This window comes from Tinamus guttatus, unplaced genomic scaffold, assembly GCF_059628265.1.
Source record: "Tinamus guttatus ecotype Peru unplaced genomic scaffold, ASM5962826v1 Tinamus_guttatus_pri_ptg000882l, whole genome shotgun sequence".
Lineage (NCBI taxonomy): Eukaryota > Metazoa > Chordata > Aves > Tinamiformes > Tinamidae > Tinamus > Tinamus guttatus.
In genome coordinates, this window is record NW_028289416.1 from 108,939 (window position 1) to 136,072 (window position 27,134).

The following is a 27,134-nucleotide window of genomic DNA, read 5'->3' on the forward strand; positions in this document are numbered from 1 at the left end:
ACAAAAAGCGTGCGTTGGTGTAGCGTGAAAGCCCTAAAACTGAGCAGCACGGGGAGAATAAAGCCAGCACCAAAACAAAAATGCATCATAAAAACAGGGGAAGGCAATACTGTAGCAGTGAGGAAAAACAAAAGAGATTAGGCAAAGTCCTAGATCGCCACTGTTTGCCTTGCAAAGACAGAGGCTGATTTAAAAGAGGAAAAAAAAAAAACCAAAACAAAACTCTGGATTAATGTGAACTTTAATGCTGAAGCAGTGTGTTTACTGCTGGTGACCACCAGACATAAATCTTGCAAGCACAATGTACAATGTGAGGCAGCCCCCATTTTTTTTTTCCCTCCAGCCTCAATTTGTGTGCAAGTGTGTGTTAAGTGCCGTTGAAAAATAGTGACCTTTAATAAAGGATCGTATCCTGAGACTATTTTCCCAGACACACAGTGACCTTTCAAACCAGACTGGGGTGAGGGGGTGTGGAGTTTGGACTTTGAACCGGCCAGTTCCCGCTGGGTGCCTCTGTTTGCCCGGCTCGGCGGCATTGTGTGGCCGGGGCGCGCTCGCTATGCAAAGCAGCCCGCGCTGCCAGCCCCAACCTTTGCAAATCAATTTGTCTGTGCGGCCGAGGCCGCCACGGCGAGTGATGGTGGAGCCGGACAAACTGCACCTCTTTGTGCCAGCGGCGCTGGTGCCACTCCTGTCACTCGCCCAAAGCACCATGTGCTGCTTTTTTGTTTTGTTTTGTTTTTGTTTTGCTTTATTTTCTTCTTATCCCCCTCTGTATTGAAAAGGGGGGAGGCTAGGTGTGTGGTGCTGCATGGAGAATCTCCTGCTCCCTTGGCTCGGGCAGCACCTGGGAGCTGTTGGCAGAGTGTTCCCAGCCTCCTTGCGGGGAGAAGCCAATGTGGAGCCTGCAAAACATCTGGCGCTTCACCTGAATGTGTGCACTTCCAAAGGGTTAATACTATCGATTTCCCTGGGCTGCCCAGACAGCCCAGACTCTACATTAATCGGTATCTAAAAATGCCAGAAAAGACAGAGAAATGCAATTACTTTGAGTCCTCTAAATTGAAACTTCCCCAGGTTGGCTCCTCCCTGCAAAAGGGAAATCCTGCATTTTTTCCATACAACAGGAGTGAGACCCATTCCTATGCAAGCAGTTAATCCTTTGTATGCCTCTTCCACTCCCCAAAGGATGGAGTGCAAAGCTTGTCCTGGCTGAGCGGCGCAGCACTGCCCCGCGGTGATCCCCTCATGCGGTCCCCTGCTCCCACTGAGGTTCCTGTATTGGAGGCCTTCCTCCAAGATGCTGCTCTGTGGCATTCCTGGAGACCTCCCTTCTTACCTGCACGATATCCCTATTACCCTTAAATTTTATGTGCACTTTGTATGCTTTGGCTTTGAGCTCATTTACTGCCCCAGCGAGGCTTGGCGCTGTTGGGCAGAGCTGGAGGTGCGGCTGGCAGCAGCAAGCACCATCTCACTGCAAGCTGGAAGGAAGTTTGTGCTCCCTGAGAGTTGTCTGAGACTGCCATGAAAGCAGCTGGTCAGTGAAGGGGGTGGGAAAGACATTCCCTTGTCCCCTCCTAATTCTTTTTCCCTTTTTGCTTTGGTGGAGGGAGATGGGAGAGAACTGGCTCAGCAAGGGTAGTGCAGCCACAGCAACCTGGGTTACTTTCAAGAGTCTTGTGTTTTAGAAAGACAAAAATTTAAAAATGAAATTTAAAATTTTTTAAAAAGGAATTTACAATAGTCAGGATGGAAAGTAATTACGGTTTGGATGGAGATTTCAAGAGAGGCAGGGTCAAGGTAGGGATGGGTTTGTTGGAGTTTGGGAGGTGGCGACAGGTAGATTTATCAACGAGGGGGACAGGAGAGGAAAAGAAAGCTTGAGTGTCAAGAATGGCTCCAAGATTTCTGGCCTTGGAAGAAGGTGAGAGTCAAGGAGAACGTGAACAGAGCCAAAGCCATGGAGCATTTCATATTTATTTTCAATAATTGTAAATAGTAAAGTATGAGGAGGAAAAGAGATGTTTTCTTTCGCCATAGTGCTGAAGTGGAGGGAGTTTACAAATAGCAATATCAAGTATAATGGGTTGTGGAGAACCGCAAAGGGATTTAGATATGTCACACACATAGAATTATTGAGATGTACAGAATTTGAATATTTTATGTAGGTCAGGCTTGTTATTAAGGTTTTAGTAGGTGAGCTGGAGATGGGAGGCCAGTTAACCATCAACGTCTTGCATTTTTTTTCCTATGAGAATATTTGATTACTGTGTTCTGTGAGTGTTAATAAAGAAGTACTGCCAGAGTCATGTGAACAAGGACTAGCTGGCTTTTGCAAGAGGGGCTCTGTTTCTCATGTCCTTTAGCTGAGTGGGCTCAGAGGAGGATATGCTGCATGTTCCACTGGAATGTGTTTCTAGTGCTCTTCCACAGGAGAGCACAGGAGACCAACTCTGTGTTCGGCCCTTGGTCCTTGGCTGGCATTTGTCATCAGAACAGAGGGGGCAGGTTTTAGCAGTACAGGGAAAACTCAGCTTCATCTTTATGTTGTCATGACTCTTTTGAGGCTTGACCTTGTGCCTCTGAGTCTTGTGTGACTGCAGGCCCCTCATATCTATTCATATGTGTGAATCTGGAGATGAGAAGAAAGCAGCAAAATAGAAGTATCATAGAATCATTAAGCTGGAAGGGACCTCTAGAGATCATCTAGTCCAACCCCCCTGCACACGCAGGGTCACCTAGAGCACGTGGCACAGGATTGTGTCCAAGCGGGTTTTGAAGATCTCCAGAGAGGGAGATTCCACAAACTCTCTTGGCAACCTGTTCCAGTGCTCTGTCATCCTCACTGCCTGTGCTGGAGCCACATCTGGGAATGGTGTAGGTGCCCATGATAGTGCTTTCTGGTGTATCAGTTGCCTTGATGTGATTGCCCACAAGCCATGGTTGATGCACAGCTGGGCTATGATTGTTCTGCCTTTATTCCCTGCTGTATTAGGAGTCTTAAGGGTGGTATGGAGTTCTTGAACACCTACTCCAAGACTTTATTCATAGAGAGAATTCATACTTTATTCATAGAAAGTTTATTCATAGTGTTCTGTCTTGTTAGCCCTCTGATTCAAGGCATATACAAGGCTGTGAAAGGGGGGTTAGCAAGTGCATGTGTGCTCTGAATGCTAATGGCATCTGCTTTATTTTTATGTCCTTTCCTATGAAGATATGGTGGATCAGTGTGTTCAGGTCTAGCGCAGGAGTGGGTCAAGGATGAATGGTAGCTTTGATTCAAACCAGGCTAAGGAAGCAGCAAGAGAGAAATGGCACCGATGCCTCTCCTCAATGAGCAGTGTCAAACTGTTATTCGTAAGTTTCTGTAACCAGCAGAGTTTTAAAAGCTTTCCCTGCTGCTGCTGCTGGATTCCTAGGTAGCAAGAAGATCTCCAGACCACTTGTGTGCTGCACTGGACAACTAGGTTGTATTCCTTCCTTGTGTCGACCCTGTTGCCACCATTAGCACCTTCTGGGTGCCTGTGGGGAGCCCCGTGTGGGGATACATCTTCAGCTCGTCAGCTCGCTTGGTAGTGGTGGTGGGGATGCTGTGGGGCAGCTGGGCCACAGGGAGCATGTTATGCGAGTTGGTATTTTTTTTCTCGTTCTGTATGGAAAGCGCCTACTAAAGAAGTGGCTTCATTAAAATTTTATATGGAGTTCATCAACTTTTTGCTCAAAAAAAAAAAAAAAACTGAAAACTTTTTGATTTCCAGTGCCAGCCTTGCATTTTTCCTCTTCTGTAAGAGGGATTTGTCTCCTGTAACATACCATAATTGGTTTGCTTTTACTGAGCCACCATGTGTGTAACAGGAGCTACTCATAGCAGCCCATCCTGAACTGTACAGGGCGGCTGGCACTTGTTAGAAAAATTCTGCTATATAAAGAAAAACAAGGAGCTTGAGGCTGTCTGAATGACAGATCATATAAGACCTAGTGGAAGACTTTTCCGATTGATACGTCTCATTTTTTTTTGCAGAAAGTTTATCCATTTTTTGGTACTTGTTTCTTTATCAAAACCAAAACCGTCCAGGAAGAACAAAGTGTTGGTGCTTTAAAAAGTAAAACAACAACAGCAAAAGAAAAAAGACCATTTTAAAAAAATGTTCAGTATAAAAAATAAAGAAATAAACCAAAGCATTCTGATGGAAAAATGTGAGTGGCTTTGATGGGAAATCTTGCCTGTGTATATATATTTCCTCATGCAACATTGCTTGGCTGATTCATTCCTGGATGAAGTATGAGCTGCTGATTTTGACCTAGAAGTCCTTAAAAGCTTGGTATCACTTATCTGGGAGATTGCCTGTCTTCACTAGAGCAGCAGGTAAGACCAGGATGTTTCCTGCTGCAGCATAAGACAAGCCATGTTGCTGAAAAAAGCACATTTTGGTGCTTCATGGTTGTGTCTGGAGTTGGATCTGTTGAGACCACTGTGTTTCTAGTTGTTGTCCAGCCATTGGTGGACAGGTGTGCTTTTTATTTTTCTCTTCTTTTAACATAGGTGGTTTGGGTGGGACTGACCCTGTGTAGTGTCTCACATAGTAATTTACAGTAAGAGATGATGCTTCAGGAATTGTATTTTTATAAGCTGCTTTTAATTTTGTGTTCTGGCCTCTCTGTTTCCAAACTGCATATTCAGGTGCATCAGCAAATCTTCCAAATCTCCTGTTCAGAAACATGCGCACAAACACTTTAATTCTTACTTAAAAATAAGCCTTTATGTCTACCTGAGTCTTTAGACAGCTGTTAAAGAGCAGCTTCTGTCTCTTCATGGTAATGCCTGGCAATATCCTGGATTGAGGGGGAATAAATGGATTGGTGCCATGAAATGGCCTTATTATAGCCCATTGATGCTGCATGCTGTAGTTGAGAAGCTTGTGTTCTCATGCCTTTTTTTTTTTTTTTTTTTTGCATCCATTGCCTTGCACACTCTTAGCCAGGATGATCTGGGGTAATCTCATCTCTTTCCAGCTTTAGTAAGCAGAAGAATATTTGGGGGACTGAAACAAACACAGCTTCCTGGCAAAGGAGATTTGGGGCAGTTGGAAAGGCTCCAGTGTTGAGAAATGTCTCTGTGGTCTGACTGTTAAACTGAGATGTAACAAGCATGTAAAGGAAGCATGATTTCAATAGGTATGGGGATTTACATTTCTTTGCCGGGGCTGAATATATTCATTAAAGGAGGCCTACTGGAAAGACAAGCACACCTAATGCTGAAAAAATAAGCCTTTTTTTTTTTTTTTTGGCCTTTCCATTGGTGAACTTGCTAAAGAGAATATCATCTGTGAGAGGACTTGGACTTACTCTGTGATGCCAACGGTACTGATGAAATCTCTTGCATACATTGCTTCTCTCTTGGGCCACACTTTTTTTTGTTTGTTTGTTTTAGATTTCAAAATAGCCTCTGTTAGTACCATTACTTTCTTTTAATGTGTTCACCAAGACATTTTATTACTTCTTCCTCCTTTGGTCTGTTTTGCTTCTGAACATGCTTCTTGGCTCACCTGCTTATTTGGAAAGCGTGTGTGTGTGTGTGCGTGTAAAATTATTGAAGACAGCAATATATTTGAAGTTAAGTATGAGCTATACAGTTGAGTGTCTTTCCTAGGCTTGCTTTTCTTTTCTGTTTGAGACCAGGTCCTCCATCAGTTGATGGAGAAGCCAAGTGAGTATCTAAAAAAAAAATGCAGATACTTTTTGAACCTAAAAATTGTTGTAACAAAATATCTAGGATAATGTGAATATTTTTAAGAGGATTTTTTCTTCCTAGAAGATTTTGGAAAGCTCAGTCCCATGTTGTTCTTGGAGGAAGACTGAGCTTTGAAACCTCCGCCCCTCCTGCCCACCAGGCATGAGAGCTTTGCTCTTCCTTGTGGCACTAATGACACACAGAGTATTGGCACATCTCCAGCTTTCAGCTGTTGTTCCCTTGGCCAGAGATGGGATATGTGTGTTGATAAACGCATCTCGGCCTTTCTGCACGGATTTTATGGATCTCAGTAGTTGGCCTTCACCAAGCCAGTGATTTCTGACCTTGTAAAGACTGCAGAATGAGAAACAGCAATGTTTTTACTACCGAACTTCCCCCTGTCCACACTTGACCGCATCTGCAGGTGTGTCCTCTGGTTGTGAAATGGGCTCGAACGTTATTTGTGCTAAAAGGTGCTGGAGGCTGTGAGAAGAGGAGGTAACACGACTGCATCAAGTGCAGGCCTTCCCCCCACGGCTGAGCTGTCTATCTGGCCTGGCCTGTGGCAGCTGATGTGGGGCTTTGCATCCCACAGACTGCAATCCCTTGCTCCATTTTCCTCTCAGCTGGGCACATTTGTGCTCTCTTGCTGTAAGGTGGGCCCTTTCCTGCCCTCTTGGCTTCCCTTCCTGTTGCTTCTGCCAAGACCAGTGGGGTCTCCTGCCTGGTATCTCATGGAGCTTTACTCTGTGTTTCTTGATAAGGTTTGCAAGAGCTGGAAGTGTGGGAATGAGCTCACATTTTCCAATTTCTTGTAAGCATCCATCTGGTTTGTACCCCTCTCTGCTGTACAGCCAGGAGGATTGTGAATAGCTGAAGGCATCTCAGTTTGCAAGTACCTTTAGAAAGGAACACGAGGATTCAGTTATACAGGTAAAGCTACTGAGGATTATGTTGTTTTGGTGTAAAGTGCTTAAAACTTGTTTAAGTGCAACCTCAAAAAAAAACAAAAAAAAGTATGAGTTTCCAATATTTTGCTTAGAAGCCTGGGCAAATCTGTTACTGACACATTACATGAAACTGTTTCTTTCTTTCTTTTCTAAAAAAGAAAAAAAAAAAGTAAAAGTTCCAGAAATGCTCCTTTTCTAACTAACTCAGCCCTTGGGGAATACAAGGGGTTAACACTGGTATTTATAAAAGCAAGCCAAGTTAATAACCGTTGTGAAGCTGTGAGAGCAATTGTGAGGTTATCAGCAAACATGGGAACAAAAAATTGGGTTTTGAAGAATTAAAAGGCTCTAATACTCCTCCCCTCTCACCCCAAAGTGTGCACCATTACAGCTGTTGACTCAGAAATCGAAGGTATTACAGGAGAGCCATTGTGTTACCGGGAAAAAAGTATCCGTCTCTCTCTTTCTCTCTCAAACTTCCTGGTTGGTCAGGCCTGGGCTGACAAAGGGGAACCAGTCGTGTCCAGACACATTGCAGACTTCTGGCAAAATAGCCTAAGCTCACGAAAATTTACACATTTCCTGGCAACTTGCCAAGCGTGCTTGTAGAACTTGGCTCAGATTTTCCCTTGGTTAGAAAAAAAATAAAAAATCACTTTCCCCCCTCCCTCTTTTCTCCTGGTTGGCCGGGGGTTGGAAAACTCCCTATGTTGCAGGGTCAGAACTGCAAAAAGAAACAAAAGTTTGGTTAGAGAGAGCAGTCCCTGTAATGGCAATCCTGGGATGACTCATGAGCGCGCTGGGTGTCTGCCATTACACTAAGCTGATGTACCAGGATGTGAAGGAGCGCAGCAATGTTGGCCTGATCACTGTGGTGGTGATCACCACCACTGCTGAGCAGCTCCTGTGGGCCCTTCTCCCAGTACGGGCTTTACTATGCTGAAAGCGCTCAAATTGACAGAAGGATTTGCATTTTACTGGGGCGGGGGGGGGGGGGGTATCTGGCCCAGAACTGAGTCACTTGGGGAAGACTGGGTCATGTCTCATGATCTGTGACAGAGCTCTTCTGTGAAAATCAGGTCTCATTCTGGATTTCAGAGGCAGTCTGAAGCCTTGTCTCTCTCTCTCTCTCTCTGCATCTTTCTAAAGCAGGATTGAAACCAGCCTCCTGCCAGTCAACAAACTGTGTGTCATTTCCTTCCCTCTGTGAGGGCTGACTCTTTCCACAGAGCAGACTTTCAAATTAACATTTTCGGTTCATTAAAGATATTTTTGAAAACATTTGTTCTGTAAAACTGGGAGCTCATCTGGAACTGGTCGCGCGTGCTGGCGGTGAACAAGGTTGAACGGCCTCCGTCCCAGATGTGGGGGCTCAGCCTGGGGACTGCCCTCCTGTTCCTCCCCTCCTCCTACCCTGCTCAAGGCTAGGAGGCTGTGAAAACAGATTTCTTCCCCTTGCTGACTTTAGAAAACACCTAGGGGACCAAGATTGCTATTTTCATCCTCGTGGCCATTCTTGAGAGCCCTCCTGGGTATGAGGCACCCTCCCTCAAGAGCTCTTCTCTGTCTGTGTATCACTGATAGATGCTGAGGCCTTCTCGGGGTGTGTGCTGGCCACAGTCATGGGGCAGTTGCAGATGTGTATCCTCTCATGTTAAGCAGAGAACACTGTATCAATCCCTCCTTCAATGCAAGCTTCATGGCACATACTGCAGAGTAACGTGCAAGAGCCCCTGCTCTCAACGAAAAGTGGAGGAGAGTTGCCGTGCCTGGATGCGCTCAGCCCTTCGTAGGCTTCAGGTGTCTGGACCTCGGGAATTCAACATGTTCAGAGTAGGAATGAGACCTAGCTTGAATGTTGGATAAAAGCTTTAAAGCACAGAAGTGATCCTGGCCCTTCACCTTCATATTCCCATTCCATGTTTTCTAAAGTCATGAGGCACTGAAGGTTTTGGCCTGCAGAGGACTCTTATGCTTTTCCTTATTTCAGATCTTTGAGCTGGTCTGCTGCCAGGGTTGAGAAGTATCATGAATGTTTTTTCTTTTAAGAGGGGAATGCACAAGCAGACTAGCATTTAGATGCCAGCATTCACATCTAGGGATCCCAAAGTATCTTATGCAGCAACCTAGGCATCCCTAGTATCTTATGCAGCTGCAAGCAGCGGTTCTCTAGCAGCATGTAATGGCACTGCACTACAGGGTGTGGAGGTGAGCTCAGCTGCAAGGCTGAGCTGTTGGAGTGATGGGGGCTGTTTGCAAAGTCTGTGTTTGAATGCAGGCTTTTCTACAGTAGTAGGGTAAAGGAAGTGGATTTGGGATTTCAGGTAGATAGGACAAGAATCATTCTTTTGTTCCGGAAGCGAAGAACAGCACATTCAGTCAAAACAGCAAAGGACTTTTTATGTGGGTGGTATGCAATTATCCTGGAATACACCCAGGATTAAGACTGCATCTCTTATGAAATGTAACAAGGGATCTTTCACATGCCCTCTGTCTTCACTGGCTGCAAGACTGGGGCTCCAGATGTGTGTTTCCTCTTTAAGGTGGCACCTGAATCATAGGCTTGTTGCTAACTCTGAAAGTGGAAAATCCTCTTTGTTCCTGTCCTGTGTCCTGACAGTTACGCCTCTGGAATCTCTCTTTAGAGTAACAAGAATTCCTTAGACTATGAGGTTTGATGGCAGTTTTAATTTGACCTAAAGGTCGTAAAATGATTTTTACTGATCCAAGATTTTTATGATGCTAAGATTTATTTCATATGTATGCTTGACATTTATTCATCCACTCTTGGTGGCATGGTAGAAAGGCACTGCCTTATTGCTAACTAACTTTCTCCATATAATCATCTTGGTGATGAGTTCTGTCACTGAACTGCGATCTCTTCCAGGCAAGATTTGCATTCATGTATGAGTGTATATGTGCAGCAGTGGGCAAAGTGATTCTACTGCTGTTTTACCATTTATTTACACTTGTTCAGCTATGGTTTAAGTCTGCAAACTCCTACTTGTCAAGAACATGGAGCCTTATTCACATGGCTTGCTCAATCTCATGTTCACAGAGTGCTCTTGTTACCAAATGAACTCCCTGTAGAAACAAGGATTCAGAAAATACAGAGTTTTCTTGGATTTTATCCATAAGCTAGTGGCAGGGGAATAGCCACCCTTTTGACTTTTCAAAGGTGGCAGTGCTGCTGCGCAGCTTCCGCCCTGCCTTGCAGGGGCTGAGGCAGCGCTTCTGCGCACTCCCTGCGCAAGCAAGGTGCTCTCCCTGCTTCCCTAGATACGCCCTCAGCGAGCAAACAAACAGCCGAGAAGGCAAACCCACAGAGGGAGCTGCTCTCTCAGATTTGGGTGGACAAAGGAGAGGAAGTTAAAACTTAGATGAGACTTTTTTTCCTCAGAATTCATTCTTTTTTTTTTTTTTTTTGCCTGACTCAAAGCCCAATCTCTTCTGCATACACATGTGTATCCATACTTCTTGTCCTTTTTGGCTTTAAAGTGTCTCATTTTGGCAGTAGAGGATGGAGCACTCAAAGCAGTGGGGAAGACACTCAGTAAAGGCGACACTGTAGTGCGCCGCACTCCTGCCGTGCGGCTGCCCGGGCCATGCATGGCAGCTGTCTCTTGAGCAGCGACTTGCCTGTGTAACGGCCTCTCTTGTTTGCCCTAAATCTGCTCCAGCACCAGAGCCTGCCAGGGTCAGGGCAGTATAGCTCAGCTCCTGGCTCCAGGCTCTTGGAGGCCAGGTTTGGTCCTAAGCGGAGGCTGCAGATTGCTCTACCTGCAGTACTTTGGGTGCCACTGGTGTTGGACGTGCTGGAGTTTATCTTTCGCTGCAGACTTGGAGGACCTAGAATGAGCCTGGAAAATCTGTAATAGAGATTTGAACTAGGGATGGGTAAACACCAACTGCTTGTCAGGCGCCTTGTGCCCCTAAAGCCTGAAATGGAGAGGGCAACTGCTGCGCTCAGGGGAAAGGTGGAGAGGAGAAAAGGTGGTAGAGACATGCACGACATCAAGTCTTAAGCTCCCCTGCAGCCACAGCCTCATTTGAGGCAGCCCCGGGCCCTGCCACCCCATCCTGCTGCCCTGCATCATTACCCGGCCCCCCTTCCCAGCTGCTGTCCAGCTGTGTCTCTTGGCTTTCAGTCTGTTGGTGACTTGAGCTTAGAGTTGTGGAGTGGGATTTTGCGCGTTTCTGGGAAGTAAAGCAAGGTGTCTATTTTTCGTGTGCTGAAGGTCCCCTGGGACAGGAGGTGTTTTGGAGGGCTGCAGTGAGATGCTAGAACAAACAGCATGTGATTTGGCACAGTGACATCTAGGAGAAACCACCCCAAGTAGCCTTGTGTGATGTTTAGGATGCCCTTTCCTTGTTGTGAGTCCTGGTGAGCATGTGCGAAGTGAGACTGAGCTTTGTATTTTATGGTGAAGGTACTTGTCCCACCTGTACAAATGTCTAATTAGACCTGACACAGCATAGGCATTTCCCTGACACTTACACCACTGTCTTTCAGTCCTCAGAGGCATGCAGTCTTGTGGGAGGCACAACAAACAATGTCAGAAACAACATAAAATTCTCCATTAGTCACGACCCCCAGGAGGAGGAAAAAAAAAAAAAAAAAAAAGAAAAGGACCAACTCCAAACACCCTCGCACCACTTTTATTAGGCACACTAAAAGTGAAAGCAGAAGGGTGGGGCTGGGTTTGTGGATCTTTGCTTGTAAGAAGAAATAAAACGGCTCATTTAAATTCTTAAGAACTGCATAGGAGGCAGAAGACACAATGAGTATCTTGGAGAAGAAAGGCCATCATCTGAACAAACTAATCACATGGTAATCAAAGGGGAGTTATACAGAGCCTACTGAGAAGCACTTTAGAAGAAGTTCCAGCCAGGCATAGCAAAGACCCTATCAAGTGACATCTTTAATAAATTATAGATTAAAAAAAAAAGAGGAAAAGCACAAAGGAAAGTGCTGTAAAAGGGGGAGATGACTACTCCAAGACGTTTCTAAATGGTATATGCTCTGAATCTGAGCTGCCACTGGTTACGTGGCGATGGTGGTGCCTCCTCGGGAGGCTGCTCCCAGCAGGCTTGTTGCTGCTCTGGGCAACTCTGCGAGCCCTCTTCCATGCTTGTGTTTTTCCCTATGTTCTGTGGGTCTAGTCAAAGAGCATGGTCCCCACGTAGGACCTCCAAAAGTGGTGGTTTTTATTTATTTATTTTATTTTATTTTATTTTATTTCTGTGAAGGTTCAGTTCTTGGAGAAAGTGATTTTGGCAGGGACGAAAGTGTGATGAAGGAGACAGGGAAGCAGCCTGCGGGAATGGGATCTGGTGTGCTCATCTGACATGTCGTCTGTGCTGGCCTCGGTTGAGCGATGCGGTGCGAGCATTGGGTGAAATATGCTGAAATGCTACTGAGTAGCTTTCCAAACGGTGATGCTAATACCAAGACCTTAATAGAAAATGTGACTAATTATACTTTTGTAAGGTACATCATCTCCAAAGCACTGCACAAACATTGACTGCAGCATCACAGCACTGCTCTAAGGTAATAGAGTAACCCTTGTGATGGTTGTTTTTATAGGTGAACTATCAGCTTTTTTCTTTTTTTTTTCTTTTTTTTTGGTTAGCAAAAGTGAAAGAAAGTATCCTGTGTGACAAACAGGAAACTCTCTCAGTTAAGGAAGGCAGAAGAGTCTACAAAGTCTCAGACAAGTAGTGCTAACCCATGAAATAGAAAAACAGAAGGTAGAAAAAAAAAAAAGGCAAAAAAGCTTAGAAACTGAAATATCCCAAACTGTAGAAATATACATTATTCATTTTAACTGAAAAGCTAAATTGTCTTCTGGTGTAACCTCTGCCTGCCTCTCTGGGAAGCCCAGCTGCCGAAGTTCTGAGCTGCTTGGCCTGGTCCCATAGCCTCCCACCTAACATACCACCATGGGTTTGGGAAAGGAGCCTTTTCTGCTGCTCCTTTTTGTGTCTCTTGTCATCAGAGAAGACTTCAAGTAAATGAGCATAGCCTAAAGAAGGCAAATGAAACTGCAGTTGTGCCTAGTGGAACCTTAAACAAATCTAGCTCCGTTAGACTTGGTGGCTTAACTGTAGCTTTAAGTAGATCATTGCTCTCAATCTACTCGAGAAAAGCCTTGGCATTAAAAACTACCAGTTTGTAAAACATCATTTTAGAAAAGCTGATCGATGTTTGTGGAACCTGGCATAAACATGTCTTGCTTCAACTTTTGCAGTTGCTTTTCGGATCTTTTATAAATAAATAAAAGCCTAAATCTTGTGACAGTTCTGGAAGCAAAGGATGCAGTTTTACCTATGAGCAGAGGGCAAATATAAGATGAGTTCAATTCTTTTTTGTGGTTTGATTTTAAATCCTTTGGAATCAAAAGATTGGGAACATCTTAATGGGATATATGACATGTTAGATGTTAGATATGTTAGATAATGTTAGATAATGCTGCAAGTTCAACGTTGTTATAATTGCAGTTTTCCTTTATTACAGCTCAGTGTTTGACCCATTGCCTTTGCTTTCACTTTCTTCCTCAGCTATTTGAGTTTTGTCATCCTCCTCCATAGACAGGGTTGTTGAAGAGAAACAGCATGATTTGAATTGACACAGGCTGTAGTGCCTGTTTGAGGCTTTTTTCATTTCCGATGGGCATTATAGCAGTGGCTTGTTCCTTGTAGATGCAATCTACAGCAAGAGATTTTGCTGCTTATAATTGTTAAAAGTCCTGGCTTTGGACTTTTCTTTCTTTTTCTTGATTTTATGGCTGGGTAAAACCACAATATTTTTCCAATGAACAAGGCTTTGCAGAGCTCAGAGTTGAGAGAAATGTTTTGGCAATCCAAACACAAGTTTGAAAGCACCACAGCCTGTACAAGAGGGCTGGAAGCCTCCCTGCTTTCAGGTGGTGTTGCCCTTGCAATTCCTGCTCCTGGAGCCTTGCTATTATGGGAGAATTTAAGCTTGAACTTTATTTAAAGAAAAAAACAAAAACAACAACAACAAAAAACAAAGCTTTATCTCTCTTTGCATTGCTATTTTTGAGGTATAAACCAATGCCAAGAGTTCAAAGCAATCCCAGAAAGAGCTCCAAAGTTGAGACTTTTTATTCACAATGTTTCTGATGCTTCCATTATTCTACTAGCTTTTATAGGTATGTCTGACTGCTTTTGGGTGTGATTGCATCTCTGCAAAGGAGTGGAGTTAAATCTAGGGCAGTGCGAACAAGGCTTGCTTTGCTGAATTGGACACTCGTTCCTCAACATAGCAAGAACTGAAGTGAGTCAGTTCAGCTGGTTAAAATTATTATTGTACATAAATAGCTTGCTAAAAAAGCATCTACGTAAACATGCTGGAGTTTAACATTAGAGTCCTGGAGGGAAGGGAAACACTCGCCTTTGTGGAATAGTCTCATTAGATTTCAAGCTTTGGCTGAAGCAGAGCACTTTATAAACATTGCTGCTTGTGCTATTTTGGCACTGTTGTCTTTGATCCTCTGCATGCAGTGGTCCTGACATGCTGTAAAAATGTAAATTAAGGGGTAAAAGCCTCTACCTCTATTTTTTTGGATTTCAGTTTCAACTGAAATGAGAACAGTGCTGGGAATTCTCATTTCTCTTATGTGGGTTAGCTAGCTTACTAATGGAGGATAGCTCCTAGGCTTGACTTTCCTCTTGCTTGTCCTGGTGTAGCCAAGGTGCGACCCCCCACCCATGATTTGTGTGTAATTAATCCTATTGATACTGGTTGGCCTTGTGGGGTAAGTGTTTATCCACGTCAGAGAGGTGTGGAGGCAATAAATTGAGAACTTTCTCGGCTCCTCTTGTTTTAATTCATTCCTATCAATTTTGCATTGGTGTAATAAAGACATTCAATTCGGTAGAATTACTCCTGATTTAACTGGGTGTAGTGGAGAGCCTCGCAGGTTTTGACAGACATGCATGCTAGAATTTTCCAAGTAAGCAACTTACTGAAATTCCTGCAATGTCTTTTGAAACCAACTGTTAACATTTAGCTCTCAAGGTACTAACCATCTTTTTTTATGGGCCCTGTGTGCCCACAGATAAAATTGCCATTAGTGTCGGCTGATATTTATATGGCATACAGGTACAGGGAAGGGATAGCTGGTCATGAGCAGGATCAGACCCCCTTGTAGAAGGGCAACTCTGAGAGCAGCATTTTGAGCTTTAACACTGTTAACACCCTAGAAGAGCAATGGACTAGCTATAGACTAACCATCTTCCCTGGTGTTCATATAATCAACCATTAAAATATCCAGATGACTTCACCTACTTGTAAGTCAGCAGATATGAACAGATACTCCACAGAGTGTGCCCACAATGATGTTTAAAGGTAACTTTGGGTATGTTCAGTAGAGAGAAAGTCATACAACTCCATTAAAAAACAACATGGGCTTTTCCACTCATTTAAGTCCTCATTTCTTATCCTTTATTATCTCATTTCTTCTTTATCTCTCTGGCCTAATTTGTTCTCACTTTGAATGTCTCCATTCACTTTAATTAAGCTGTTTCTTGGCAGCGTCTTTAAGAGAAAAGGCTTTGAGGAAAAAGAGCATCTCAATGTAATGAAAGAGGGTGGAGCCAGGGAAGCGAGGTTAGAAATGTTTTTGCCAAGAATCGCCATTAAAAAAAGAAGTAAGAAAATCCTAAAGACAAACAATAGACTTTTTTCTATGGCAGAAGTGTGTATATTTTCCTTTCTGTAGGAAAACACTTGCTTTCTAGGCATATTTTCTTCAAGGCATAGGGCTCCTGCACCACCATGTGAGAGGAAGTCCCTTATAGCAGGAATTCCACTTCTACAGATTTCAGGTCTAGTGCTATGAAACAGGTAGCTGTCCATGGAGTTACCCTGAGGTAAAAGCCATGGAGTGAAGCAGTATCAAATTAGCTACCTGGAGAAACATGTTAATGCTTAAAGCATGCTTAAAGCATGAGAGCATGCTTAAAGCTCTCGTGTGCAAGATGTGACCCCGCAGCACGACTCGCCTGTGCTAGTGTCCTTGTGTGCCAAGGGTGCCCCTGCCACAGGGTGTAGGTCTAGCCCTTGATCCGAAGGTTGTCCCCACGTAGGATTGAATGATTTCCAAAGTCCGGGGAAGGTCAGACTTTTCTCGCTTACGCCTGGAGTTGAAGTCACCAGCTGTTTGGAACTCTCCTCAGACAGATTTAAGCTGTGCCAACAGATAGAGGAAAAGTCACTGTAAGCATTTGTTAGAGTTCACATTTGAAAGTTTAGGAGTGAGGAGGGATAACTTTGAATAGTGAAAATTACTTTCTGAAACCCACCCACGAGTTAATTATTAGAAATCATATATCTCCTATGATGCTATTAAATTGGAGATTAAGCAGCAAGTGTGATAAAACTGTACAGAAAGATAACGTCCGTTCTGTGAAGGGGGGATACTGGGGACAAAGGAAAACCTGCAGATGGAAGTGAAATTTTGTTTAAGCATTTAGTTCATTTACTGTGTCTGCAGGTATTGAAGGGCACAAGCTCCGAGATGGTCAAGTCAGTTACTTTATCAGTCGTAAAGATGTAATTACGATCCCTTATTTGACTGAAGACTGTAAAAGGAGACTCAGTGCTAGTATTTACTGTATTTTTCTCCCCCTCTATTAAAAGGACAACCAATTTTGAATTATGATAATGGCTGCACTCTTGGTTTAAGACTAGCCTCCCTGAAATTTTCAGGACCACTAATTTGTGGTTACTCCAGTGTTAGAATGGACTCAGTGGTGGTGGCCTTTAGACTGATAATGCAGTAAAAGTTTAAAGCTGCAACTGCTTCAGAGCCAAAGAAAGAGAGAAGATTGAAACCTAAAGGTTAGCATGAAATGCACTTTACTGTTATCTATGAGAACAAATGAGTTAAAAAAATTTCAAATACCAGAATACCCTACAGGGAGGAGATATAACTATTAAAGGGCTGTTATAGCTGCAATAAATGTAGGAACAATAAAAATAAATTGATGAAGTAAATGTCAGCGCTGTTCCCCTGAGCTGCCCCCACACCTTTGTCCAAAAGTAGAACATCTCCAATTACAGAGGGTGGAATCAGCCTTCAATGACAATATGACAAGGACAGAACATAGAACACTGGCACAGAGAACACAATTATGCACAGCCTTGAAAAATTGTATCATAGTACAATGTATGGAAAAAATCAATTAATGATGCAGGGCCTCCACTTCTGCCTAATAATCCTGCAAAAGAAGGATAAAACACCCCTATATATCCAAGAGGGAGAATGAAGGAGGGGAAAAAAAAAGACCCGCAAGTGCAAGCCTGAATAATACCATGGGTCAACGTTTGCACACTTTATGGTATGCGAATATTCCTCTTTACCCGTTATTATTTTTAAAACCATAGCTTTTGAAAAGGTATTTAAATGAAACCTACTTTGTTGGTTAAAAAGCCCATTGAAAAAGAGTCTGTTGGTGAAAAGGCCAAAGACAAGAAAAGGAGACAGCTCAAATCCAAAGCTATGAGCTGAAAGGGAAATGCAAAAATTTAGGAGTAAACAGAATACATGGTAGAAGACGATTTATCTTGTGCAATTTACAACAGGTGCTAAACATTAGGAAAACCAGTGCTATTAAGCAATCAAATTAAGCTATAATTAACAGAAGAGAACTGTGCAGGAATTCTAATTAATACATATCTGAACACATTCATGATGTCCTCCGACAGCTCTGCTTTTTAAACCCCTGCCTCTACCCCCAAGAATAACTTCATGATAATACTTTGGGACTGCACAGGATGTTAGAGGCATGAACTGTTAGTAAGATTTTCCAGAACAGTTAAAGCCTCATTCGCTAGATTGAAGAGAGATGCTTTAATTTGGGAGTCATTATTCTCCTGTGGTAAGAAGAAAGACTTCTCTTTCATTTCAAGATCTAGTTTAGAGAAATCTTTAATGAACTGGCATTGGATAGGTTCTTATTTTCTATTAATTCTTGTCTCTTACAGGAGTGAGCCTTAAAAATGGAGTACGTGTACTGGGTTCAAGGGTATGTGCAGAGCTGACAGGAGGTTGTGTCTACCTTCATTAGTAGTTCAGTGCAATAAGTTTGTATCTTTTGAGCAAGTTAATTGATCTGAGGACCCTGTTGTTGCCCTGTTAGAAGCACGTTTTGGAGGATTTTGCTTAGACCAGATGTGGTTTGGTCTGGTGGAATGACGGTTTGGAGCATGCTAGGTGTGCCCCAGGACATGACCAGCCTCAACCACCAGACCCACCTGAGATTTGACTGAAGATAGGGTTAGGGTTAAGTGAGGGAGAAAGCCTAGAGCTCCATGGGGAGTGAAGCTAGAAAGAGCGTGTTATAGAGAATGTAACAGTATATTCATATTGATTCTAGGACATTTGTTCTTGAGCCAGCACTAGGCCTGGTGGCCTCAGCCTCCAGACCCACCAGGGCATGACCTTCTGGTTCCCTTCATGGGAAGGGAGTCTAGTTTGCAGGCTGGACTGTAGGTACCTAAATGCAGTAAATGGGGTCAGTCAGGATATTTGCTCCAATAGTACTTTCCTTATCTGAATGTTATTCTGAAATGTTATTCTATACAAGCACAAATATTGATAGGAGACAACTGATAGAAAAGACTTAGCAGATGAGCTTCAATTCCTGCTTTGCTAGTCACCTGATAGGTGATCTTGAGCAATAGACTAGATTTAAAAAAATAAAAAAAATAAAATAAAAATCCGTGTATTGGGTGATCCTGACCAATAACTCTGCGAGATAGGTGAGATTATGACAATTTGCTTAGGTTTGGTTGAAAACTGTATTTGACTTCCTTATATATAAGCTTTCCAGAAAGAGATAACAGTGCTTCCCTACCTTACAGTAGTGTTGTGAAGATCAACTGGTTAATGACTGTATGGCACTTTCAAGTACTATGATTATAGCACTATAGTCTCTCTTAGGGAGGATTTGTTATTTTTACAAAATTAATTGTAAATCCAATAGAAAATAATTCAGCCTCTGAAATTCTGGTGAGATAATTATTGTGAAGATGGTATTAGTATAGTGCCTTTTAGATGATTCACTGCTTTAATTATTAGTTTCTAATTCTATGCAAATATCATTTAAAAACCCTCTAACCTTCTTAAGAGATGGTTATATTACCCCCTTAAATACTTAGCTGACTTGTTCAGCTCCCATATTATGTTTTCCAGGTATGTTGTTCCAGCAGGCAGTGGAGCTCCCTAAGAAAATGAGTGTTTCTTACTGGCGTTTCCTCTAGGCTGGTGAACCCAGCCTATTTGCTTAGATTTCTCTTGCTCTAGCTGCCCATCTTGCTTATTGACTCAATCGTCTTTGCTTGCCTGCCTCTATATGCACTCATTGCACAGGGAAAATGGACTGGATTTCCAGGAGACGAGGGAAAGTATCTCCTGCAGTCACTGCTGAATCTGCATCCCTGGTTTGCCGCTGCTTGGATTATTTTTCCTCCTTGAACGCAGTTTGGAGAGGGAGGGAAAAAAAATAGGCAAAGCACAAACATCCACAAGTGAGAAAGGCTCAGCAGCCCTAGCAGAGCCCTGCGGTTCAGGGAGGCCAGTTCCCTTTTGCGGACCTCATCTCACTTGCATGGATGCCGTGGGAGCCAAGACAGCCCAGAGGTGCTGGGCTCAGGCTGGGCCCGGTGGAAATCCTGCTGGAGCACCTTGTTATTCCTGCTGGGTCGCACTTGGAGGAGAGGGCTGTTTCTTGTCACCTCCTGCTTGCACCATGGTTCCGCGGTTTGCAGCCCATCCCATGGCCACCTCGTGTCCAGGCATAGCTTAGGCCTTGTCAAGCAGCAGATTGGCGGCTTTAGTGCCTGTCAGCATCTAGTGAAGAGACTGGTGCTAGAGCAGATGGCAAAGGGTAGGAGGCAACTTGAGGAGGCCTCCTTGAGGAAGAAGAGCAGGAGTAGAGGCTGGAGTGGGGAGGGTGAGTGTCAGGGAGCACCACTGGGTGTTCATTCCCATTCTGTCCTTCCCAGCTGCAGACCAAAGGAGGAGTTCCACTCTGCAGTTTTTCATATAAATGTATCTGCTTAGAAAGACATGTTTTAATTGCATTCTGAATAATTTCTAGACCTGCTCATTCTGGCTGGCGTGCTGCCAAGCTCATGCATAAACAGCCTCCTCCAGGTTTAGGAATGTTACTCCCAAGGCTTTTGCCAGGCATTGGGCAATTGAGGCCTCCCCGGCCTACCTGTGCACGTTGCTTATGGCTCTTGTGAAAGCTGAACCTGGAGAAATCACTAAGGGGGCCTGGTGTGGCCAGGATGAGTGGTGGCTCTCAGCTGGTTCCTTGAAGGGGTGCCAGGGGAGTCAAGCTGGAGCCCAACATGGAGCCAGCTGGACATGTGAAATTTTGCATAGATGGGAAGGCTCCATCTGAGGCGCTGAAATGAAACATTTGTGTGCAGAACAGGCTCCCACCCTCACAAATCATGCTCTCCTTCCGTGCGGGCAGGCTTGGCAGCATGTCCTGGGGCGCAGGCGTGGACCTCCCCCTTGCCCGGCCCTGCCAGGGCGCTGGCGCTGCCAGCCACTTTAACCCCCTGGTTGCTTCTCGGCAATTGCCTGGTCTCTACTCCAGAGCGGGGTTATGGGACTGAGTGAGGGGGAGGACGGAAGAGGCGCTTGAGGCTTTGCACTGAAATAATTTAGTGCAAAACAACTCAGGCTGCAGCACGAGCGAGGAAGCAACTTTTTGCTTTTGTGGGATGTCCCTGTGGCTGCTGAAATAAGGACTCTCTGCTCTGCATATAGCTGTCATAAAAGGAGATGAAAGGCTGAGGGATGGCAGGAGCCTGGGAAGCCCTAAAATAAAGAGGTTATGGCTGGCACTTGAACTCACATAGATTAGAAAGAAGAGGGGAGAGAACAACAACAAAAAAATATTATTTGGAGCAGCCCTCTGGTTTTTATGTTGAGGGAAGAGCCAGAACACGCTCAGGGTTCTGGCCTGTACCTGGCTGTTTTGGCAAGAGCAGGAGCTGCTGCCTCCTGGATGCAGCCTCAGGAGTCATGGCGACTTCTTGCTCGGCCAGGATTATGTTCCTGCTGCTGCTGCTGCCTTTGGGGCTCCTGAAGGATTGGGGGGTGCCTTTGGTCTTGGTGGGCAGCGAGTGCCAATGCTGGCTGCACTGATGCTGTGAGTGATGCCGAGGCTCGGCCAGCTTCCTGCTCTCCCACTCTGAATGCGTCCCGAAACCAGGTGACAAGAGCAGCCCCCTTGCTCCCCACTTGCCCTGTATGTCCACCCTCCCCATCAGTCTGCTCCTCTCCTCTTTTCCCTGGTGCCAGCCACCCTGTTGGGTGCAAATGCTGCTGCTCAGGTGTGTGGCTGAGCTGGGCTGCTCACCCTGCCAGCTCTCCTGCCTCTGCCTCTTGACCCGCCACACCACAGGACAGCCTATCTTTTACCTTTTCTTTTTGTCTCTGAAGCGAGTGTATAAGTAAAAAGCTTTTCTGGGCTGGAAATATGTTAGCTGAAAATGCTGCGGAAACATCTCCCACTCCAACAGTTTCATTCCTGGAAATGATTATAAGTGCCTTAACCTCACATGCACGGATGTCCTAAAGCTAAGTATATGCATATCTGCTTGCAGGATCAGGACCTCAGTTATTATTAATAATTAATGATTAATTAATTATTCCCACCAGGCATTGATCCAAACCTCTAGTTTATAGCTGGACATACAATAACACAAATTAAGAGCACAGTGCGAGCTTTTTGAGTGAATCCCCCTCACTTTCTCTGGCGGGTGTCATACGTATCAAAGTTTATTTTCTTCTTTGCAGTGAGCTTCCTCTGTCTTGGTTGTCTTTCACTTGTAAACAATGGTTTTCTTTTCAAATTTTTTGTTTTGTAATTTGTGTGCGATTTAGGTGCTCGTCAGAGAGAGCAATTAATGGCGCGGGTGAGAGCCAAGCCTAGTGAGCGCAGGCGCGGTACAGAGCTTTCCCACACCGCTCTGTGCCAATACCCTTCAGTTTTGACCTGCAATACCCAGTTCTCCCAGGCCTGGGCCTCTCTGGAGAAGAGGCTGCTAATTGTACTGAAGTGTAAGCTGGTTTTGTGATCTGGACAAATGTCCGCTAGGGACTCTGCAGAGATCACGCTGCTTCTATTTTCAGCTTGTATTAATTTATAAAGGACCAAATGGATTTTTGATGATTAAAATAAAACATAAGTTACTCTTGGGTGGCAGATTTCTGTGCCAAGAATCAAGCGCGGAACAAACCTAGGAGCAGAGGAGTTCTTAACAGGGCGAATATTCAGTCAGAGCATTCAGACTTGCTACAGTTATATATCAAATACATTTTACCCAGTTAGATGCTGGAATTTATTAGTCACTTGGCAGCACTTTTTTCCAAAGCTGATTAATTGATTTTTTTTGTTGTTTTTCTATTAAACAACAGTAAAACCTAAACCTCTCCCAGGCCATTCAGCTGCAGATTTTCCGGAGGTGGAGAATAAACGGCTGGCGTGAGCATAGCCACTCTTGCAACGTGCTTGTTTTGTTCCTGGAGACGTACCCTCATCCACATCCTTTAGTGATTGTAGCTTTTTACATGCAGGGGCTTGAGAGGTTTGGGAAAGTGGGAAGGAAGGACAAGGAGTCACAGGGAGGGAAAAAATGTTCTGGAAACTAGAAAATTCCTCCTTCCGCTGCGTTTTTTTCTTCAATGCACCTGTTTGCCAGTTGATACAGAGCAAATTGTTTGAGCCTGTCCTTGTGCCTGCTGTGAATCGTGTTTTTTGTGCTTTTTGCTGCCTCCTCTGTTGTGTGGGTAGGAAGCTCCCAGCACCTCGTACACTGCTGGTGAGTTTTTCGGAGGGAGGGCTCTTGTACAGGCTGTGCTGCATGACTGTTTTCAGCGCTCTCGCAGAGATGGCAAACTTCAAAATCCTATTTGGGAGCTACCTTCTTGGCAATGCTAGTAATAGGGCTGAATGGTTTGTTTTTAGTAGAAGGATAGACAGGCACCAAAGGCCTTTTTTAAAAGATAATGGTCGGTAATAAAGGTGCAGGATTATACCTTAGAGGGCAAACTCTGCTCTACTAACTCTGGCTGTGCTGGTTTGGATCTGTGGAAAAGGGGCCCCATCCATCCCTGTTACCGTGTCAGGGAGGAGACCGCCTTTTCCCAGATGCTGAATTTCATTGCAGTGGTCCTACCATGTTCTGTTTAGGTTTCTGGTAAACTCCAAATATACAAGTAACTTTAAGAGGTTGCATGCTGTATTAAACAACAGGACAGTCCTGTTATTGAAAGTGGGGGAAAAAAAGGCCCAACCCTTGCTCTAAACAGAGGTCATTCAGGGCTCAGTAGGATAACTCTTCTGAAATCTCTAAAATGAATGCCAGGAGGGCTGGTTATGAGAGAAATGGGAAAGTGTACCCTACAGACAACACAAATCCCACCACACGAGGGGAAAAAGGACACAGAGCACAGGCAGGAATTGAAGCAATTAATCCTTTACTTAAAGAATAATAAGCAGCCAGATTTTTACATACTGAAAGTGGGAACAAGGTAAAAGGGGTTAAAAACTAAAAAGCAAGGACAGCAGACACCAATTAACACAATGCTAATTGACAATTTCCCCAAGCCTCCATGAAACATGCCAGACCTATTTCCCCAATTACTAATTAAATCAAACCACATGCACAATACTAATTTCCCTAACTTAGGGAGCTCAATAGACAAATAAAATGTGAAACTAACTTAAACATGTTGTCAAAGTGCAGGAAAAAAGAAAAAAAGAATGAATTATAATTTAAAGTGAGTAAACTTGGGCGCTGGGTAAATGCTTTAAACTTCTAGCCTGTCTGGGGAGGTGAAGGAGATCCTGCAATCCCTTTGCATTCCCTGCTCGGCAGGTGTGTGATCCTATCTTGCTTCTTGCCACTGAAGTGTATAGCACCCATCATGCAAGCCATCCATAGGTGACGGTGTTTGAGACCTTCACGGCAGCACCTTAACTGCAGTCGGAGGCAAAGGGATATGGGTCTCTCTTTAGACACTCTGGAGATGGGTCCTTCATTCCTGCTGCTGCCGGGCCAGAGGTGGATTTAGTGCAAGCAGGTGCTCTCCTTTTTTCCTGGTGGCCCGGAGGTGGCTGGAGAACCAGCAGCCCAAGCATGTGGCGAGGCAGCCTGCTCTGCCCTGGGGTGGGATGGGGGCTCCTCCGCACGCCACAAGCAAGCGCTTTTGCAAGGTTCGTCTGGCTTGCTGACTAACCAGGGAGTTTTCCTGGAAAACGACCTAGAAAAGGACACTGATATGTTATTTTAATGTTCAGCCAAACACAGGCACCAAGTAGCATATAGGGAAACTGTGTACTGAGGTTTTGTTTGAGAATAGGGTTATCTGTGGGGTAGATATGAAGGCATCGAGATGCTTCACACTAAGCTGTGTCTTTCTTGGGGGCTGAGGCTCAGTGCTGGGAGCAGGGACTGCAGCTCTGTATTAAAACACTTTAATGCTGAGTTTTTGGGTGACCCTGGAGAAGTGTTTCCCATGGAGAGTGCTGCTTTGCCATCCTTGCTCTTGTGCAGGACCAAAGCAGGCCTGCAAGGGTCATGGCTGGCAGCTGAGGAAGAAAACTGTGAAAGAGGAGCAGAAGGACAGCTCAAAGTCTTCCAGTTCATTGTGATTTATCAAATTGCTGACCCCTCCCCCAACATGAAATAAGAATGAAATAGTAATGTGATAGGTTAATGCTGGTAATTAAAGAGAGTTTAAGACGAAGCATGAGACTGAACTGTGTGTGTGGGTGGCTGGAATGGTTGTTTGATGTGAAAGTCAATGACTGAATTATTCAAAGAAAGCGATTTTCAAATGATAATTTTACATTTTACATAACTGATTTTGATTTATTATAGCAGCACCCAATAGCACTGCTTGAGCTAAAAGAGCTAAGTCTTTTACATTACACACACTACTGTTACTTAGGCATGAAAACTCACTTGGAACTAAAATGGGGAAAAAAAAAAGGAAAATTGAGGCCCAAAAGCACAGTAAAAAAAAAAAAAGAGAGAGAGAGAGAAAAAAAAAAGAAAGAAAATGAAAGCCCATAAGCACTTCCTGCTTGGCACATTTGTGGGAGGTTCTGCTGACTGGGAACAAAGATGAGGAAACAGGTATAGCTATTGCTTTTGGTGCTCCTACTTGCCCAAGAAAAAAGGCAGACTTTGTTTCAGGTTGTCTGTGTAGAATGGCCACTTAGTTGTGTTTCTGGGTGCAGGCAGTGGCTCAGAAGCCACCCAGATGCGCATCTGGGTCTTGTGGTGTTGGCCTTTGCCACGGGCTCTGGAAATTCACTCAGTTTCAGGATTAAAGTATCCAGAGAAACTCGTGGTTTGCTTGTTTTCTTTGTTCTTGTCTTCTCCTAGTCAGATTTGCCGAGTTTATCTATTTTTATCATCAGCAAACCTATTCCTCAGACAGGAGCACACTGAACCCTCTGCACTGACAAATGGGGAAATGTAAATGTCTCCTTGTTCCTGAAGAATGAGGTCAAAAGCCCCTTCATGTCTGTGATAGGATGCATCATATTCATGATGTTTAGAAAAACAAGAACCTCAGGGGTGCAGTGCTAAGGGTCAAGCTTGGTTATGTTGGTCTAAGTTTGCGATAGGTCTAGTGAGGTCACATTTGCTCTGGTGCTGCTCAGGGTATTGAAGTGGAGCCTGGCTTCTCATTCGCTAAATTCTCTCATGCTACATTTGAGTTAGTGCCATCCCAATGAAAGTCCCACAGCTCTGATGAACACAAGTTCAGGATTGTACCAAAAGCTCTGCAAATCATGCTACTGTATTTCTTGCAAATGGAAGTCATTTTGCTCATCTTCAAACAGAAGTAACCTCTAAAAGTGGGTGGAAAGTGTATGGTTACTTTTAGCATTAAGTGGACCTTTAGTAGTATTAGTGGCCATGCCAAAGCATGCCAAAGCATGCCAAAGTATGGAGACTAACCAGCACCTTATCTAAAGGTACCTGGTCTTAAACTAGGGTGTAAATCCTCCATGAGGAGGTTGCTTCGTGGGATTGTAAGGTACTTTCTCTCCCAGACTGTTCCAAAAATGCTTCAGGGACATCCTGGCGTGTTTAGGTTTTTCTGCTCTCTAATTACCAAGAAGAAGCCAGCCTGAAGGGGTCCATTTTCCCCTCTATCCCTGCTTCTGGCACTGTACGTGGGAGATGTGCATCCATTGGGATGTATGACAGCTGCAGTCAGAGCAGGTATTTCAGTCGAGGTAGCTCTGTTTTGGGAATGTTTCTGCTCAGAACCGAAGTGAGGAACTACTGAAAATAGTGGAGGACCAGATTCTTTCCCCTGGTGCATTAAAAATAATCATCGCTGTTTCCTGAGGCCAGACTGTTAACCCATTTTATACCCATTGGGGAACAACTTGGTCACACAGATAGTTCAGCTGAGCCCAATAGGACTGCTCCAGGGAATAAGTGTTCCTCGGTGTGAATACATTGCTGCCTAATGGGACTGCTCAAAGACTCAAGTGTTAGTCATCCTGAGTTAAAGAGGCTCTAAGTGAACTTTTCTGAACCTAGAGGGAGTTTTGGTTTGGGTTAAGTTTGAAAGATGAAGGAGGGAGATAAATACGTTGGTTCTCCCTCTGTCCCTTCTGGCTCGTATATCTGGCCTGCCAGAGCCCCGAATCCCATCCCACAGTGCAGGCTCCGTCTCCTGGGACTTGGAGCTGAGCAGAATTTACTACAGTGCTTGCAGCTCGTAGCTTTGGGGTCTTTGCTGTAGTTATTCTTTCTGCCCAGGAGGTAGCAGATGACAGGAGAAGGGCTGGAAAGGCACAGGGAGACTGTTGAGGAGGAGGGGGAGCAATGGGGAATCCTTGGCTGACAAATAAGAAATGGAGAGATAACTCTAAGGGTTAGGGGTTCATTTTGTCCCTCCTATTGGGGCTCTTCTGCCCAGCATGGGAAAGAAAATGCTGCATGGAAGCCAGAATTGGCAGGTGCCACAGTAAGAGACAGCCAGAGAAAATTTTCTGTGCTCCTGCTTTTAGTGATGAGCTCTCATTACTGGCCTTATAGTCTCTCAGGTTGAAAGATTATATGATTTCTTATACAAGGTACCTCTGCTCCGGCAAAGGAGGCTGCAGGATGTTGAAATCCCAGTGTGCCTAGGTCAATGTTGTATGTGGAAAGGTCCCTCATGGTCTAGGAGAAAGCTGTAGTCATTGGGTAATTTCAGAGAAGACCTCTGCCTCTCTTGTTTTGATCGTTAATTCTATCTAGGGTCAGAGAGATCTTCCCTAATGAAAGTTTCAGTGAGATGGGTTTGTTTTATAGAAAAGTTTCAGTGAATCAGCAATTTCTGATGAAAAATCTTTTGTCTGAAAATTCCCAAGAAGCTCTG